The 19176-nt window shown below is 40.9% G+C and overlaps 1 long non-coding RNA gene across 1 annotated transcript; it reads right to left on the reverse strand.

Annotated features, from left to right (window-relative positions):
- Positions 1 to 529: 529 nt before the first annotated feature.
- On the reverse strand, positions 530 to 4095 carry LOC134300170 (uncharacterized). The gene is made up of 2 exons (XR_010007324.1): positions 4008 to 4095; positions 530 to 864 (listed from the first exon to the last, which is right to left on the reverse strand). It is a non-coding gene; the product is annotated as an uncharacterized LOC134300170 (long non-coding RNA).
- Between the last annotated feature and the right edge of the window lie 15081 nt (positions 4096 to 19176).

Here is a 19176-nt window from a genome sequence, read left to right on the forward strand (position 1 = left end):
TTACCACTTTATCTATCTCTACCGTTCACTACCTACTAAAATTATATACACATTATCACTTTATCTATCTCTACCGTTTACTGCCTATTTAATAATAGTTATAGGTTTTTTAAGGTGTGAATATTCATGTTGCTTCTTAAATTAATTTTATTTCAGGTGGAACGTTCAGTAAAACTTCTCCAGTTTTTCAGGAACGTATCAGTGATGAAGCAGGTTCTGATCCTCCTGTATCTGACAGGTAGGTGTGTTAGGTTTTACACTGAGAAGAATAAAATCCCCTGGTTCCACCTACACTGGTGTATGAATGAATGTATGTGTAGATGATAACAGACAAACTAGACCATGGTGGAGAGGAACCAGAGTTAACATGAACCTCTCCTTGGAACTGAATGTATGAAGGTTTAGATGAGTAGATGAATGAGAGAATTGATGGTAAATGTAGATGCATGAATTCATTAATGATGAAAAAGTTGGTATCCTTGATGTAGTGTTGATTGTTTAAAAAGTTGTAAATGAATAAATTAATTAATTAATTAATGGTTCATTTTAATGTACAGTTGATAAAAGAAATTGAAATTATTAGAAATGTACTAAGTAAATGTATGAGTGAAAGCACAAAGGTCGCCACTCGCTGTGCAGTTCGATGAAGAGTTCTGATTCTCTACACTCAGCCGAATAGGAACTAAAGTTCAGAGTCCCAGTTTCTCGGAATTTGGCTTTGAGGGATGCAACAGTGGTGTGAAATCGGTGGTTCTTTCTGGGTGCTGGTTGTTGAAGTCTGCGGCTATGATACGGCAGCTGCGTTCCCCGGACATCAGGATCACCTCGATCCTCTCTTCTTTCATCAATTCCATCTTCAGTTACCTGTAACCAACAACAGAAGTTTTGAACTTTCTTTGTTGACTTTTGAACCACAAGCGATATTGCAAATCTGATTGCGGCGATCGATTTCTGAGAAAATTCTGGTCTTCTTTGATATGCTACATGACCACCTTCCAATTGGAAAAACTTGCCCTTGATCCAATATGGCGGCTTTTAAAATGGCGGCCATGTTCCGGACATAGCCTAAAAGATAGGCCCCCTCACCCATTACTTGCTGGGGTTCTGGTATTCTGATACTACCTACCTACCTATCATCGTGGTCTAGTCAAACCCCACTCTGTACCAGCCGAGCTATTAGTCTCGCTAGACTTGATCCTCCACCCAGAACTAGAGGAGGACGAGCATCAAGGTTCTTCTCTGTACCGGCACCCAAGTGGTGGAACGAACTTCCTCTGTCTGTCCGAACATCTGAATCTCTCGCTATCTTTAAAAAATGATAAAAAACCTTCATCACCTCTTTACTGAGAACTTAAGCTGACTTGTACTTACTTACTTACTTACTAACACTCTTTCATTAAAAAAAAAACCCACTTTGGTTCTATCAGGGTTTCAGCAGATTTGTGTTCTTGGACTGTTGTTACTTGTTTGGTTGTCTCTGGTCTTTGAAAGTCCAAAGTGAAGGATGATTGATTTAGATACAGAGTGGAGGTAGTAGAACCGGTTTGGTACCAGTCTCTGGTGTCTCGTTCTACCTGCAAATCATCTTAACTGGTGCAACAGTACAGGGTTCAAATTTCTCCACCCTGGTACTGACACACCCCCATACCATGATACACCCTGGTACTGACACGCCCCCATACCATGATACACCCTGGTACTGATACACCCACATACCATGACACACTCTGGTACTTACACACCCCCATAACATGATTCACCCTGGTACTGACACACCCACATACCATGATACACTCTGGTACTGACACACCCCCATACCATGATTCACCCTGGTACTGACACACCCCCATACCATGATACACCCTGGTACTGACACCCCCTCATACCATGATACACCCTGGTACTGACACCCCCTCATACCATGATACACCCTGGTACTGACACACCCCCATACCATGACACACCCTGGTACTGACACACCCACGTACCATGATACACCCTGGTACTGACACACCCACATACCATGATACACCCTGGTACTGACACACCCCCATACCATGATACACCCTGGTACTGACACAACCACGTACCATGATACACCCTGGTACTGACACCCCCCCATACCATGACACACCCTGGTACTGACACACCCCCATACCATGACACACCCTGGTACTGACACACCCCCATACCATGATTCACCCTGGTACTGACACACCACCATACCATGATACACCCTGGTACTGACACACCCCCATACCATGACACACCCTGGTACTGACACACCCCCATACCATGATACACCCTGGTACTGACACACCACCATACCATGATACACCCTGGTACTGACACACCCCCATACCATGGTACACTCTGGTACTGACACCCCCCCATACCATGATTCACCCTGGTACTGACACAACCCCATACCATGATACACCCTGGTACTGACACACCCCCGTACCATGATACACCCTGGTACTGACACACCCCCATACCATGATACACCCTGGTACTGACACACCCCCATACCATGATACACCCTGGTACTGACACACCCCGATATCATGACAGACCCTGGTACTGACACAACCCCATACCATGATACATCCTGGTACTGACACACCCCATACCATGATACACCCTAGTACTGACACACCCCCATACCATGATACACCCTGGTACTGACACACTAGTTTTATTTCGTTTTGACTTTTTTCTCTCTAATTCAGTTAGTTTTAATTAGTTTTTAGAGTGGGTTTGCTAGTTTTTATTAGTTTTTATTATTTGTTTAATGCTTAGTTTTAGTTTAGTTTTTATTAGTTTTAGTATTAGTTTTAGTTTTTTCATACTTTGGGTTATTTTTCAGGTGCAGGATTCAAAAAGGGCAGAGTAAGTATTGTGTAATAAAAACTCAACAAAAGATACCATTTAAAAAATGTATTCAATTACTGTTGAACAACCAACTGTCCACAAAAACTGTAACAGTCCACAAGATAGCAGCCTTAGGTGCAAAATGTGTGTAATACTGCTGCTGAAAAGGACACACATGAACATAATAATTAGGGCTGTCACGCGATAAATAATGTTGGGCCCCCTCAACAAATTGCAGGTGCTGATAGCTGATCAGAATGAATTAAAAGTCACTCAGAAGTTACACTTCAGGTCCAAATTCCTGCCTCTGGTATTTTTACTGCACAGTTTCAGTTCTTTTAATTTTACTTAACGAAAATATTGTAATATGTGCAGCCAATGTGGGGAGGCAGTGAGGTGAGTGGTTGAGTTCATGTTGTGGAGGCCCCCCTGCCATGGGCCCCGGTGCACCTTTTGTATCTGCCGTAGTTTTTCCTGCACTTGTAATTTACACAAGAACAATTGTTTTCTTAAAAAAAGGGCTATTCCAAGAAAAGGACTGTTGTTTTCTAACGTCTTACTGGTCATGTAATGTGAATTACAGATATATTGTCTGGCCTTTTAAGAATGTTAAGTGCACTATAGGGCGCAGGGAGCAAGTGTGTAGGGAAGGTCTCAGAATTGACAGTGTCCACCTGTGCTTATATTTACATTTACATTTTCAGCATTTTAGCAGACGCTTTTATCCAAAGCAACTTACACGATGAGCTGAACACGATGAGCAATTGAGGGTTAAGGGCCTTGCTCAGGGACCCAACAGTGGCAACTTGGTGGTGGCGGGGCTTGAACCAGCAACCTTCTGTTTACTAGTCCAGTACCTTAACCACTGAGCTATCACTGGCCATTATATTGTTCTTAATCAGCGTTCTGCTTCATGCACTTTTAAGAAATGCAATTAACCACAGAGACACATTTACGTGGCACAAAGAGCCCAATAAAAATAGTTTGATTAAAATGTTTCATCTTGAGATTTTTTTTAATCGCGATTAAAAATGTAACGCGTTAATCGCGATTACGACAGCCCTAATAATAATATAAACTAATTCATGAGACACACATCAGGGAGCTCAATCTGAGAAAAACATAAGCTTAACTTTTGCTGTGGTCATTTTGCAGGATAGCGTGGTGAGAAGAAACAGAAACAGTCTTTTTGTAAACATGAAGTGCAGTCAGGGAGCAGCTCCCCAATCTCAATCCGCTCTCTACTCACTCCCCCTCTTCACTCCGCCTCCGTTTGTGCGTTCACGTGGAGTGTCCCTCTGTAGTGGAGTGTTAGTGAGGAGGGAGCGGATTGGGAAAGACCGGTAGCTAACGTAAAACTGCTCGAGTGGAAATAATCGATTTCATATCAGTTCACAAAGCTCATAAATAGACAAACACGAAAACGAAAGCTATTCTATCTATAATTTTAGTACGTTTTAGTTAGTTTTGTAAACGCATAATACAGTTTCAGTTAGTTATCGTTTTTTCTTTTAATTACCGTTTTTATTTATTTCAGTTAACGAAAATGTTTTTTCAATTTCAGTTTTCGTTATGTTGTTCGTTTTCGTTAACGATAATAACCCTGGTACTGACACACCCAAATACCATGATACACCCTGGTACTGACACACCCCCATACCATGATACACCCTGGTACTGACACACCCCCATACCATGATACACCCTGGTACTGACACACCCCCATACCATGATACACCCTGGTACTGACACAACCCCATACCATGATACACCCTGGTACTGACACACCCCCATACCATGATACACCCTGCTACTGACACAACCCCATACCATGATACACCCTGGTACTGACACACCCCCATACCATGATACACCCTGGTACTGACACACCCCCATACCATGATACACCCTGGTACTGACACACCCCTACTGACTATAATACAATTATGTTTTATTTGTTCAGTAATAATGATGACACGGACTAAGTGATCACTCAGAAGTCCTGAAATATTGCCCTTTGACACTGTTGAAGAAGCCTCACATTGGTAGGTGGCTATATTGACTATTGTTCATTGCCATACTGCTGTGTCCCTAACGTTTAATTTTGTCACTGGGTTTGTCTTTCAGTACCATGCAGGACTCCCAGGTTAAAGCTTTGCCCTTAAACACCTTCAATCTGACTTTTAATGAGACAATAAACATTTTTTATTTAGTAAACTAAAGCTAAACAAAACTGATTCTTGAAGAAAAAAAGAATCTGTAGGGTGTTCAACTAAACTGCGATAGTTGTATTTACATATTTACAAGTTTTTCTTCTCAAGTATTCTTGGAAGCATATGGTGGAACTGCTCAAGAAGTTGCAGGTTGGGTTGCCAAGCTTCATCTCGCGATATTTCAACTATTTTAAAGTCCTTAGTTGTCCACACAACAAAGTAACATATGTCCCGCTGTGTGACATGCAGTTGCCCTTGCACTTGGTGCCAATATTCATGGATTTGTTTAAGCTGCCAGATTCCACTCTCCTTTTGAAGGTAAAAATCCTGGTTCTTGGCAGCCTCTTCAATTGTCATGTCACGCACACTGTAGGGACACTTGACTTCCAGTAGAGCTGATAACCCCACTAGACCATCTGGAGAGGCACCAAGCACCCCTGAAGCAGACAGCCACAGACCAGACTCTTTGACTGACATCTGTGTTAAAGCTTAAAATTTTTTTAATCCTTCTTTCTCATGATCCCTACCCCACCGGATAGCAGGGATGTAGTCCAGTGGCTTTGGATCTAGAAGATGGTCAAGATTGGGATTTTCACCCTTCTGCAGTGCTGGCAGTACAGCACCAAAGTTGCTAGCTGTGAGCCTGCCCTGCCTGAAGGTGTGCCACATGGGATTAGTGTTTTGGCCCACTGTCTCCTGAATAGCTTTTCTCTCTTCCACGGACAGCTTCATAGATGAAAGGATATCCTCAAGTCCAAGATGTGCCTTTTGTGCAATGATGGTGTCAACAGCAAGTGAATTCAGGGGTCCTGCATGAGGCTGTTAATAAATAACATTTTTAATTGTTATATTTGCTAAAGACACAAATGGAACAAAAGAAAAAGAAAACAGAAGCTGGTGTTGAGCTGGAGTTTTCAGCATGGACACAGGTTACAGTGCCTTTATCTAATACTCACTGAGACGTGATGGAGCTTTCCCTTCTGTTCATAGCTTGCTTTAACAAGCCCTACAAGATGACCTGCACTGAAGCTCCACTGCTCCACATGACCTGACTGAAAGTGTTTTTCACCTCTTTTAATACTTCTGTAATCATCCTTGAAAAAGGAAGACGAAGCACAAAGCGATACGACCACCACAGTACACCTCGCTCTGGTGTAGTTCAGTGATGTCTAATTAATGCGCAGTAGCATTAGCTTTCGTGTAGCATTATTAGTATTACGACGCTTTAACAACCTCGTAATTCAGAGGATCCAGTGATGTACAGGAGAAAAATGTACACAGGACAAAACGTACAGGGTTCTGATCATGTTTATTTAGCACAGGATGCGTTAGAGACGATTTTTTTTAAATGCCGTTCATTTTTGCCATTGAAAATTGGGCTTAGACCCGGGTCTCCAAATATGGGCATAACGAGGACTACAGAATGACGCCCGACCTAAGCGGTCTATTTTACACTAGTAGTAGAATTTGTTGTTCAGGTAAGCTCAGAAAGCTGCAGGTCTGGATGTTTTACTAGGGTACTTCTTATTGTTCAGAAGCAGCTGGAATAATTAAGCATATGAATGGTTTGTTGAAACAAATGTTATAAAAAGTAGGAAACGGGGATCTATATGTCAGACAAAACCATGATAGTGGGATCCAAACGCGGGTTTATTGATCACAGAGCAGGTACATACAAAACTCCAGGCAAATGAAATAAATAGGTACAAATCCAAAACTCAGAAGCCGTAATAACAGAAACAGATCGAAAACCGGAAGAAAGGCAAATACGAGAAACAAATATCAAACGCTTCGAAATGCTGCTAACAAACAACAAGACGTCGCACCTCTGTCAAGGTGCGTAGTCCTTAAATAAGAAAGCTACTGATTATTAGAAACAGGTGTAAGCGTAGGTCAATATTGAGGTGAGAGCGACCTCCCCAGGCGTGGAGGTGAACCGCCAGGATCATTCGTGACATCACCCCCCCTCTGATGGGTGGCCCCAGCCAACCCAGACATACTACGCCGAGGGCGCCCCCTGGGCCTGGGAGCCGGACGACCTGGATGGTCTCTATGAAAGTCTGCAATCAGTGAAGGGTCAAGGATATCACTGGCCGGAACCCATGACTGTTCCTCCGGGCCGTATCCCTCCCAGTCCACTAGGTATGAGAGCCTTCCACCTCGGCGTCTGGAGTCCAACAGTGTTCTCACACTGTAAGCCGGGACCCCATCGATGTCCAACGGAGGGGGAGGTTCAACCACGGATCCAGGGTTCTGCGAAACAGAGACAGGTTTAAGTAAGGAGACATGGAAAGTGGGTGCAATACGATAATGGGCTGGTAATTCCAGCCGATAAGACACAGGCGTAACCTGTTTAACCACACGAAAAGGTCCAATGAAACGAGGACTTAACTTTCTGGAGGGTAATTTCAGCTTCAGATCTCGAGTTGATAACCAGACCCTCTGTCCAACTTGGTACTCCGGCGCCACTCTCCTCTTCCTATCAGCATGCCTCTTCATTCCCAGGTTTGCTGGCTACGTCTCATCCAGTCATCCACTGCCGGCACGTTACTAGATTCGCACTCCAAAGGTAAAAACGGGGGTTGATAACACAACACACACTGAAAAGGAGTGAGACCTGTAGATGCACTGGTTAGAGAGTTCTGGGCATACTCGGCCCAAGGAAGAAATGTACTCCAATCGTGTTGATTGCGATGACAGTAAGTTCGAAGAAAACGTCCGATTTCCTGATTAAGACGCTCTACCTGACCATTAGCCTGAGGATGATAACTAGAAGTAAGGCTTACATTAATGTTTAAAGTATCACAAAATGCCGTCCATACTTGTGAGGTGAATTGAGGTCCCCTATCTGATACAATGTCCTCTGGTAGACCGTAAAACCGGAACACATTCTCAAAAAGGGATTCTGCAGTCTCCCACGCGGTGGGTAGTTTCTTCTGTGGTAGCAGTCTACAAGCCTTAGAGAATCTGTCAATGATAACCAGAATAGACGTAAAACCCCTAGAGGGGGGCAGATCCGTGATGAAGTGTATACTCAAATGTGACCATGGACGTTTGGGGATCTCTAAGGGGACTAACAAGTCTTACATTGGGCGCAAACTTCACAGTCTAAAACAAAATGGGTGGTGTCCGTCATGGATGTGGGCCACCAGTATTTGCGATGTAAAAGCTCTGCAGTGCGCTGGATGCCTGGATGGCCCGAGCTGGGTGAAGTATGAACTAGAGTTAGCAGGCGATTGCGTAGTGTGGTAGGGACATAGGTCTTACCGATAGGACAATCATCAGGAATGGAGTCATTAGCTTGCTCTAAGTGGATTTCACTGTCTATGTCCCATCTAACTGGAGCTAAAACACAAGAGGGTGGAAGAATGGTCACCGGATCCTTAAAACAGGAGCCACCTGAATTAGGAAACATCCGAGAGAGAGCATCAGCCTTGCCATTTTTTGATCCTGGGCGATATGTGACAGTGAAGTTAAAACGATTGAAGAACAACGACCACCGAGCCTGTCTTGAATTTAATCTTTTCGCTGTTCTTAAATACTCCAAATTGCGATGATTAGTGAATACAACAAAGGCATGTCTGGCTCCTTCCAACCAGTGTCTCCATTCTTCAAACGCATCTTTCATAGCTAGTAACTCCCTATTACCTACGTCATAGTTTCTCTCTGCACTGTTAAGCTTACGTGAGAAATAAGCACAAGGATATAATTTGAGTGGTGTACCTGAGCGTTGTGATAAAATCGCACCTATGCCGGTGTCAGAAGCATCTACCTCCACTATAAAAGGAAGTTCTGGGTTAGGGTGTTTGAGAATCGGTGCTTTGGTAAACCTCTCCTTTAAAGCAAGAAAGGCACCTTCCGCTGCAGTGGTCCAATCCAAGGTTTTCTTATTTCCTTTTAACAGGGATGTAAGGGGAGCTGCAATGGAGCTGAACCCCCGTATGAAGCGACGGTAAAAATTTGCGAATCCCAAAAAGCGCTGCAGATCTTTAATCGAGATAGGCCGAGGCCAATTTACTACTGCGCTGACCTTGTCAGTATTCATACATACACCTCCCGGCTGAATATTGTACCCTAAAAAGGAAATCTCCCTGACATGAAATTCACATTTTTCATCTTTTACAAACAAATGGTTGTCTAGTAGTCTCTGAAGGACCGCCCTTACATGGCCAACATGTTCAGTCAAGGATGAGGACTAAATTAAAATGTCATCAATGTAAATAATCACCCATTTGTCAATCATGTCCCTGAACACTTCATTTACATATGCCTGAAAAACAGAGGGGGCGCTAGCTAGCCCATATGGCATGACTAAATATTCATAATGACCCCTTGTGGTGACAAATGCTGACTTCCACTCATTACCCTCCTTTATCCGGATTAAATTATAGGCACTCCTAAGGTCAAGTTTTGTAAATATTTGAGCATTTCTAAGTTTTTCTAGAGCTGACGGAACTAATGGCAGGGGGTAAGGATATTTTACTGAAATAGCGTTAAGGCCCCGGTAATCAATGCAAGGTCTGAGACCACCGTCTTTTTTTTCTACAAAAAAACCCCCTGCAGCACCAGGAGAGGTTGAGGGTCGAATATATCCCATAGCTAGGGCTTCATCTATGTATTTCTCAAGCGCCTGAGTTTCTGGTTCAGAAAGGGGGTATACTCGACTGCGTGGTGGGATAGTATTGGGGAGTAAGTCTATAGCACAATCCCAGGGACGATGTGGGGGTAATTGTGTGGCACGTTCCTTGCTAAAAACTTCTAGTAGGTCATTATAGCATCTGGGGACAGACACAAAGTTCGACAAGTTGCTTATTTCAGGACTTTCGATGGAAGTGACGAAACATGGAGTAGACATACAATGGTCTGTACAAAATTCACTCCACTTTATGATTTCACCTAGTTTACAGGAGATTACTGGGTTGTGAAAAGCTAACCATGTATAACCCAGTATTATGGGATGATCCGTGGAGTCTATGACAAAGAATGAAAGCTTTTCCTCATGAAACAAGCCTATCTTAATTATTAGTTCTTCAGTTGTCCTGGTCACCAATCCTTTGCCTAAGGGACGTCCATCCAAAGCTTTGACCTTGAGCTGAGTGGCCATCTTCTGTAAGGGGATTCGTAGACGGTCTGCCAGGCCCGCATCTATAAAATTTCCAGCTGCTCCAGAATCTATAAGAGCTGAAACAAACACCATATCTGAACCCAAAGCCAACTGGACAGGTACAATCATTTGATTCCGAGTTGAGGAGAAGATGGATAAACTCACCTCTGCCGTCCCAGAGGGGCTGGGACGGATGGGACATGAAGCGCAGATGTGACCAGCCTGGCCGCAGTACAAACAAAGCCCTTCTCTGCGCCGACGAATGAGTCATTAAAAAACTCTTACAGCTGTCCGGGGAGCCATCGTAGCGTTCAGGCACAGCAATAAACGCGGAGGAAGCAGTTGGATTAACCGGCAGTTCCACTGAATTAGCTTGGTTATTTTCAGCTGGTGGTTGTTCCGCAGGTAATGGAACAAACCGGTGCATCATACCTTGCACTAGCTGGACCAATTCCTCCAACTTCTGCTCTTGACTGACCAAGCGTTGTTCCAAACCTGCTGGATCCATAGAGGCGACGTCTTATGTCAGACAAAACCACGATAGTGGGATCCAAACGCGGGTTTATTGATCACAGAGCAGGTACATACAAAACTCCAGGCAAACGAAATAAATAGGTACAAATCCAAAACTCAGAAGCCGTAATAACAGAAACAGATCGAAAACCGGAAGAAAGGCAAATACGAGAAACAAATATCAAACGCTTCGAAATGCTGCTAACAAACAACAAGACGTCGCACCTCTGTCAAGGTGCGTAGTCCTTAAATAAGAAAGCTACTGATTATTAGAAACAGGTGTAAGCGTAGGTCAATATTGAGGTGAGAGCGACCTCCCCAGGCGTGGAGGTGAACCCGCAGGATCATTCGTGACACTATAAGAATGGAGGGGCCGCTTATCACAGGCAGTACAATAGTTAAATAATTGTTCTCTAACAGAAGGGGAAATTCCTTTATTGTGTATGAAATCATGAATACAACCATGTTGCATTAATTCAAAAGTTATTAGTGATCCCATTCAATATTGGTTAATGACAAAGGACACTAAAATACCAATTAGAGCTACTGCAGGTTCTGCAGGAATGTATTTAAATCCTCTTGAGATTGTAACATTTTGCCCACAGATTGTTAAAGAAAAAAAACTGGTTTGAAAATGTTGATTCTTTAAGGGAATTAAATACACAAAGCTCCACAGTCAGGGTCATAGACTGACTATTAAAGTGAACTAAATATATGAATCATACAGAAGAACCTGTAATGATCAATTCAGGGGACCGTGTGGCCCAAATGTTAGTAGTACTAGTGGTAATAGGGCCTCTAAGAGGAATAACAGCCCCAACTAAAACCTCACAAAGGGGAACAGCTGGGCTTGGATCCAGCTAATAACCCTTCCAATGCACATGTGTGGGTGCAAAATCCCAGCGAGCCCCCTGATCCTGCAGATGTGATGGCTATCGGAAAGTATAACATCATACTGGTCATGATGCCTGGCCAGGAAAATGGAGTTGTGTGTCTGCCAATAACTGTTACTGAAGGGAATGATGTTGTTTTCTGTATTACAGATATCACCATGGGGATGGGCTTCTTTATTCTTTTAGGACTACAGGCTGGTGGGAGAATGAAGATACTATTGCCATCTCGGCCTGTACCCCACAAAACCACCATACACTTCATCTTAAACTTTCTCAATCCACCAAAATGTTCACCAAAGCGACGATGAGCCTGGTATTATACTTTACTGGGAAAAGCCGGGACTGGATTGGGTGTCATGAATACCACAGATACACAAATTCTTGCTAACAAAATGCCATCAGTGGGAAGGGGCAGCTGGTTCAGCGTTCTCATTAACGGCACAGTGGAGGCCATCAGTGTCACGAGTACACCAGTCCATAGTCTCTTGGGGACAAGGTGTGGTAAACCCCTGGACTGCAGTTACACCTTCTCTGAATAAAATGATGATAAACATTACTAAAGTATTAAATTGGACAGTGTGTGATTTGATAGGGCTAGAGGTATATAGATAAACAGCACAAGTACAAAATGCTTTAATGATTAAAAATGAATCTGTTTGAAGTCAAATTGTTCATATTTCCAGTGATTGAAGGTTAAGAGTAGTACCTGAGCGTACTCAGTGTCATGATACTACATGTCCTGCATCTTCTCAAACATTTCATCTTATGGGACAGCATGTTATGTTAAGTTTTATGTTCTTCCTAATAGGGCTGGAGGTCCACCTACATTTTGTAACTACAGGGAGAAGGACAATAGAAACCAAAGCATGGTGACCATATATTCAGACCCTGGTACATGTATACTAGGTTAGGTTTAGTAAAATCAAGAAGAAACCAAATAACTGAGAGACTGTACTTACCTGCACTGGTGGCCAGGTGCTCTGAGCACTCGTGGATTTACTGGGAACACGTCAGTTGTTGATAAATCTTTATATAATGGCCTTGACCAAGGCTATAAAAGAAAATAATTAGCATTAGTATTTTATTCAATATTGTTTAAAAATGTAAAGCTTTTTGTAAATGCTAATTCCACCATGAGGAGGAAGGACTCTGAACTAGTAGGATTTACCTAACGGACACGTTTAGCTATGAGATAAACACATAGAGAAACCTCTATGGCGTCACATCAATGTCAAAACTAGAGGCGCAACTTTGAACATTTCGCGTGTGTAAATATCCCTCTCGCGAGTGCAAATGTGAAACTCGCGAGCACAAAAAGAGGAATTGCGTGCGCACTGATCATAAAATCGCTCTCAAACTGTCTTTTTCACTCTCGAATGTTGTTTTTCTGCTCGATTTCATTGTTGTGCGCGCGCGAAAGCAAATTGCGCTCGGCTGCTCTTTCTGCGCGAGAGAAGCTTTTGCGCTCGCGTTTTCAAATGGGCGGTTTTGACAGTTTGGGGGCGGAGTCAGGGCCGGCTCTATCAGCGAATGCTATTGGCTCTATGCATGCAAGCTCTGTGACGTGTTTCCGTTTAGCCTTAGTCGGACAGTCTAGCTTCTGTTTTGTGAGAACCCCCAGCAAAGTTCTAAACACAACATGTCGTATAGCGGTGAATATGTAGAGTTTGCGTTTTCAAACACAAGATCGAGGTGGATCGGAACATTCTCAGGGTTCATGTTGAACGCTGCATTCGACGGGTAAAAGAGCATAAGTTGTTCGACACGGTGATCGCTATGTCCATTTCTGTTTACTGTGTTTTGCCTGCATGTGAACTATCGGATTGGACCACTTGACAAGGCATGAAGCTAAACACTCGCCTTTATCTGCAATTTTCTTTTTTTAAATAACGTGTACATTTAAATATTGTAAATATATATTATAGTTTATACTCTATTTCTGTGTTAAACAAAAGCATAAAAAGCAAACAAAAGCCTCTTTATTATGTAAACATCTTTTATATCTACACTTTGATTATTTTATCAGTTCTACAATTACAGACTGTAGTTCATCTGTTTCTCTCTATACTGTGTTAGCCTCATTTCTGTTCTTAATAATCAGGACCCCCACAGAGCAGGTATTATTTAGGTGGTGGATGATTCTCAGCACTGCAGTGACACTGACATGGTGGTGGTGTGTTAGTGTGTGTTGTGCTGGTATGAGTGGATCAGACACAGCAGCGCTGCTGGAGTTTTTTAATATCATGTCCACTTACTGTCCACTTTATTGGACACTTCTACCTAGTTGGTCCACCTTCGCTCATCTATTGCTGCTGTTTGAGTTGGTCATCTTCTAGACCTTCATCAGTGGTCACAGGACGCTGCCCACCGGGCGCTGTATTTATCGTCTTATTTACTCATACCAGCACAACACACACTAACACACCACCACCATGTCAGTGTCACTGCAGTGCTGAGAATGATCCACCACCTAAATAATACCTGCTCTGTGGTGGTCCTGATTATTAAGAACAGGGTGAAAGGGGGGGTAACAATGCATGCAAAGAAACAGATTACAGGCAGTAATTGTACAACTACAAAGTGCTTCTATATGGTAAGTGGAGCTGATAAAATGGACAGTGAGTGTAGAAACAAGGAGGTGGTTTTAATGTTATGGCTGATCAGTGATAGATGGATGGATGGATCGATATCAGAAGAAACAATAAATGAGCTGGTGTTTCAATACTTGTCCATATTCAGTGTGTAAAACAGTTTATCTCCACCTTTGCCGTTTCTCATGTTTTGTGAATCTGGCAGTTGTTTAGCATTCATTTCATGATGAATAGACCACTTGAATGGTGTTAAAGACTTGAAATAAAATCTTTTTACATTTAACTTTAAATGAAAGTCATTTTTTTCTCTTTTGTAACATGATACAAGGTTTTGAATTGAACAGCATATATATTTGATACCCTATTGCTGCCAGCTTGACACTGATAAATTCTGTAATGATTATGTCTTGATAACCTGCCGTAAGAAACATAAAAAAAAAGTTTATCCTCACATTTACTACAAAAATGTTTTTTGGAGAAAGACATGTTAATACTGTAACATCAAATTAATTAAATGACATGAAAATTTAAAGGTCTGACATAACATTTGATAATAAATAAAAGATAACTCATTAATATATTGGCAAACAAAACTTTTTACACTTAATGAAAAGATTGAGGGTAAATTGGTAATATATTCAGTCAGATATGTTAAGTTTGTTTTATGTTTTATTAGGAATTTAAAGTCAAGTTTTACACTTTGGTTACATTCATGACAGAAACGGTAGTTACACATTACACAAGATCCATCAGTTCAATTCATCAATATCAATTAATTATCAATTAATTAATTAATATAAATTATATTAATATAATAAATAATTAATATCAAACAGTCATGGACAATTTAGTGTCTCCAATTCACCTCACTTACACACTTCTGGACTGTGGGAGGAAACACGGAGGAGCACCCGGAGGAAACCCACATGGATACAGGGAGAACATGCAAACTCCACACAGAAACAACCCAGACCACTCCACCTGGGAATTAAACACACACACATACATTATATATATATATACCTGACACTGTGCAAGGAGAAGATGCATCAAAATGAAATTGTAATGGTATGCTTCAAAGCTAACTAAAACATGAATCTCAATACTGGTCTGTCAAGCTAGATGTAGTGTTTGTCTAGTCTAGCAAAACAACCACTAACCAGTTTACAACTAGCCTACCTGCATGGTTATAAGGAAATGCTTGCAAACGTACTTACCTTCATATTTGTCAATGTAGTTGGTGTTGTACATTTAAAATCGTTCACCGTCAGACGAGGTTAATCTTGAAGAAAACAAGTGTAAAAGAGAGAGCCATGATATCTGCTTGTTGACAACCGGCGTCTGAATACCGGAAGTTGATCTGTCCCGTACACGAGAACCCGGAAGTAAGGCGTGCATAGAGCCGGTGTTCTGTCGATTTGTCCTACCCTATCGAAACTTCCTACCGTAGCGCAGATTTATAAATCTATCTGTCGATTTGTCCTACCCTATCGAAATGTATTCCTGTAGTAAATATTTAAGTTTTATCGATCTGTTCTTATTAAAATTATGTCTATCATATTATAAATTATAGGTATCTTATTATAACTAGTGGTAGCACATCTCGATAGGTATGTATCTTATTATAAACAATAGGTAGGACATCTCGATAGGTATGTATCTTATTATAAACAATAGGTAGGACATCTCGATAGGTATGTATATTATTATAAACAATAGGTAGGACATCTCGATAGGTATGTATCTTATTATAAACTATAGGTAGCACATCTCGATAGGTATGTATCTTATTATAAACAATAGGTAGGACATCTCGATAGGTATGTATCTTATTATAAACAATAGGTAGGACATCTCGATAGGTGTGTATCTTATTATAAACAATAGGTAGGACATCTCGATAGCTCTATATCTTATTATAAACAATAGGTAGGACATCTCGATAGGTATGTATCTTATTATAAACTATAGGTAGCACATCTCGATAGGTATGTATCTTATAAACAATAGGTAGGACATCTCGATAGGTATGTATCTTATTATAAACAATAGGTAGGACATCTCGATAGCTCTATATCTTATTATAAACAATAGGTAGGACATCTCGATAGGTATGTATCTTATTATAAACAATAGGTAGGACATCTCGATAGCTCTATATCTTATTATAAACAATAGGTAGGACATCTCGATAGGTATGTATCTTATTATAAACAATAGGTAGGACATCTCGATAGGTATGTATATTATTATAAACAATAGGTAGGACATCTCGATAGGTATGTATATTATTATAAACAATAGACAGCGCATCTCGATAGATCTATGTCTTATTATAAATAGTGTTAGCACATCTCGATGGGCTTATATTTTATTACAAATGATAGGTAGCACACTTGATTTATTGACCTGTCTCTCAGACATTTATCTTAATTTTTAATTTATTTATTAGGATTTTAACATCATGGTTACATTCATGACAGGGCAGGTAGTTACTCATTACACAAGATTTATTAGTTCACACATTTAATATCAAACACAGTCAGAGACAGTTTTGTATCTTCAATTTACCTCACTTGCATGTCTTTGGACTGTGGGAGAAAACTAGAGCACCCGGAAAAAAAACCCCACATACACATGGGGAGAACATGCAAACTTCTCACAGAAAGAATCCACCTGTAAATGGAGCCCAGGACCTTCTTGCTGTGAATCAACAAAGCTACCCACTGAGCCACTATACAGCCCATACATCTCAAATAATTGTGTAATTTTTAAACTAGTTTATTAACAACAACACATCCTGAGTCTCTGGTGGATGTGTCTACATTTTTTACATATGTATTTTGGGTGTGATTTGTTATATTCTGCACATTAAAATGTACCCATCTACTGTCACACTGCACCTGAGTAAAACAGGTAACAATGCTGTACAAATCAGTAAATAATGTTCACAATAACTTTTTAATAATAAAGGTAAAATTAGATAAAATATATCTGTATATCTGTATAATATAGCTGCTCTAAATATCTATCATTTCAATCATGCTCTTGTCAGCTCTGTCTTGCAGCATGGAGCAACTTATGCAGTAATCCTCTGCATTGTCTTAAATCACCACTCAGCCCTGCTGTCATGAAGTTCACTTGGCTTTATAATTCCTATTAATTAATGGAGACAGTGGCAAAATCTGGTTTAAAAAAACTAGTTTAAAATGTTCAATAACAATATTACCTCCAGCTATTTATACATGCATATGAACTTGAGTTCATCCTGAAAAACTTATCATGTATAAGCACTCTGTAGTTCTAAAATTACTGACTGTAGTTCATCTGTTTCTCTACATACTTTTTAACCTGCTTTCACCCTGTTCTTCAGTGGTCAGACCCCCTACAGGACCACTACAGAGCAGGTATTATTTAGGTGGTGGATCATTCTCAGCACTGCAGTGACACTGACATGGTGTTAGTGTGTGTTGTGCTGGTATGAATGGATCAGACACAGCAGTGCTGAGTTTTTAAACACCTCACTGCTGGACTGAGATTGGTCCACCAACCAAAAATATCCAGCCTACAGCACCCTGTGGGCAGTGTCCTGTGACCACTGATGAAGGTCTAGAAGATGACCGACTCAAACAGCAGCAATAGATGAGCGATCGTCTCTGACTTTACATCTACAAGGTGGACCAACTAGGTAGGAGTGTCTAATAGAGTGGACAGTGAGTGGACACTGTATTTTAAAACTCCAGCAGCACTGCTGTTTCTGATCCACTCATACCATCACAACACACAATAACACACCACCACCATGGCAGTGTCACTGCAGTGCTGAGAATGATCCGGTTCTGACCATTGACGAACAGCATGAAGGGAGCTAACAAAGCATGCAGAGAAACAGATGGACTACAGTCAGTAATTGTAGAACTACAAGCGAGTTCTTTTGGCTATGTAGTGTGTATATGTAGTGTTGGCTATGTAGTGAGTATTATATGTATATACAGTATATGTATGTATATACAGTATGTATATATATATATATATATATATATGTGTATGTGTGTATGATGTATGTACATTTTGATTTTGTAGTAAATAATATTCTAACCCGAAGAACATCTTAATCTCAAATAATTAGAACTAAACTGACAGGGGAGCAGCAAAAAATAGTTGTACATATACAAATAACTGAGTACATAAAAAACGTAATAAATGCTCAACATATTCATTCAGTAATTCACTTTAAACTCAACTTTAACTTCAAACAACCGTTACTGTACATATTGAACTGCTAATAAAGCACAAAACTGAAAAATAACCTAATACATTTTGTGTTGTCATAATGTTAAGGTCGCAGATGGTTATTTAAAAATGATTGGCTTTTCTAGATGTATGAAAAACGCATCTAAAATTACCAAAGGCATGTATAAACGTGGTTAAATACAACGTTAACACAGCATTATTAAGATACACAGTTATTTAACTGTAATCAATCAAGTACAGCTCATTTAAGCACTTTGAATATTTTTATATAGCTTTTTTTTTTAAAGTCACATAATAACAGCATTACATACACTTAAACTTTAAACTTTTTAAAGAATTAAAACGAAACCATACGTTACTAACCGCTAGAACAAATACATTAGGCAAAGGTAGCACAGAATTATAGGCGTTCCCCGCAACGAGTCAAAACCGATGTGCGCATGCTCAGTAGGACAAATCGATGGGTAGGATAAATCGACAGAACACCGGCCCTGACTCCGCCCCCAAACTGTCAAAACCGCCCCTTTGAAAACGCGAGCGCAAAATCTTCTCTCGCGCAGAAAGAGCAGCCGAGCGCAATTTGCTTTCGCGCGCGCACAACAATGAAATCGAGCAGAAAAACAACATTCGAGAGTGAAAAAGACAGTTTGAGAGCGATTTTATGATCAGTGTGCACGCAATTCCTCTTTTTGTGCTCGCGAGTTTCACATTTGCACTCGCGAGGGTGATATTTA

Source organism: Trichomycterus rosablanca, chromosome 2 (assembly GCF_030014385.1).
Source record: "Trichomycterus rosablanca isolate fTriRos1 chromosome 2, fTriRos1.hap1, whole genome shotgun sequence".
NCBI lineage: Eukaryota > Metazoa > Chordata > Actinopteri > Siluriformes > Trichomycteridae > Trichomycterus > Trichomycterus rosablanca.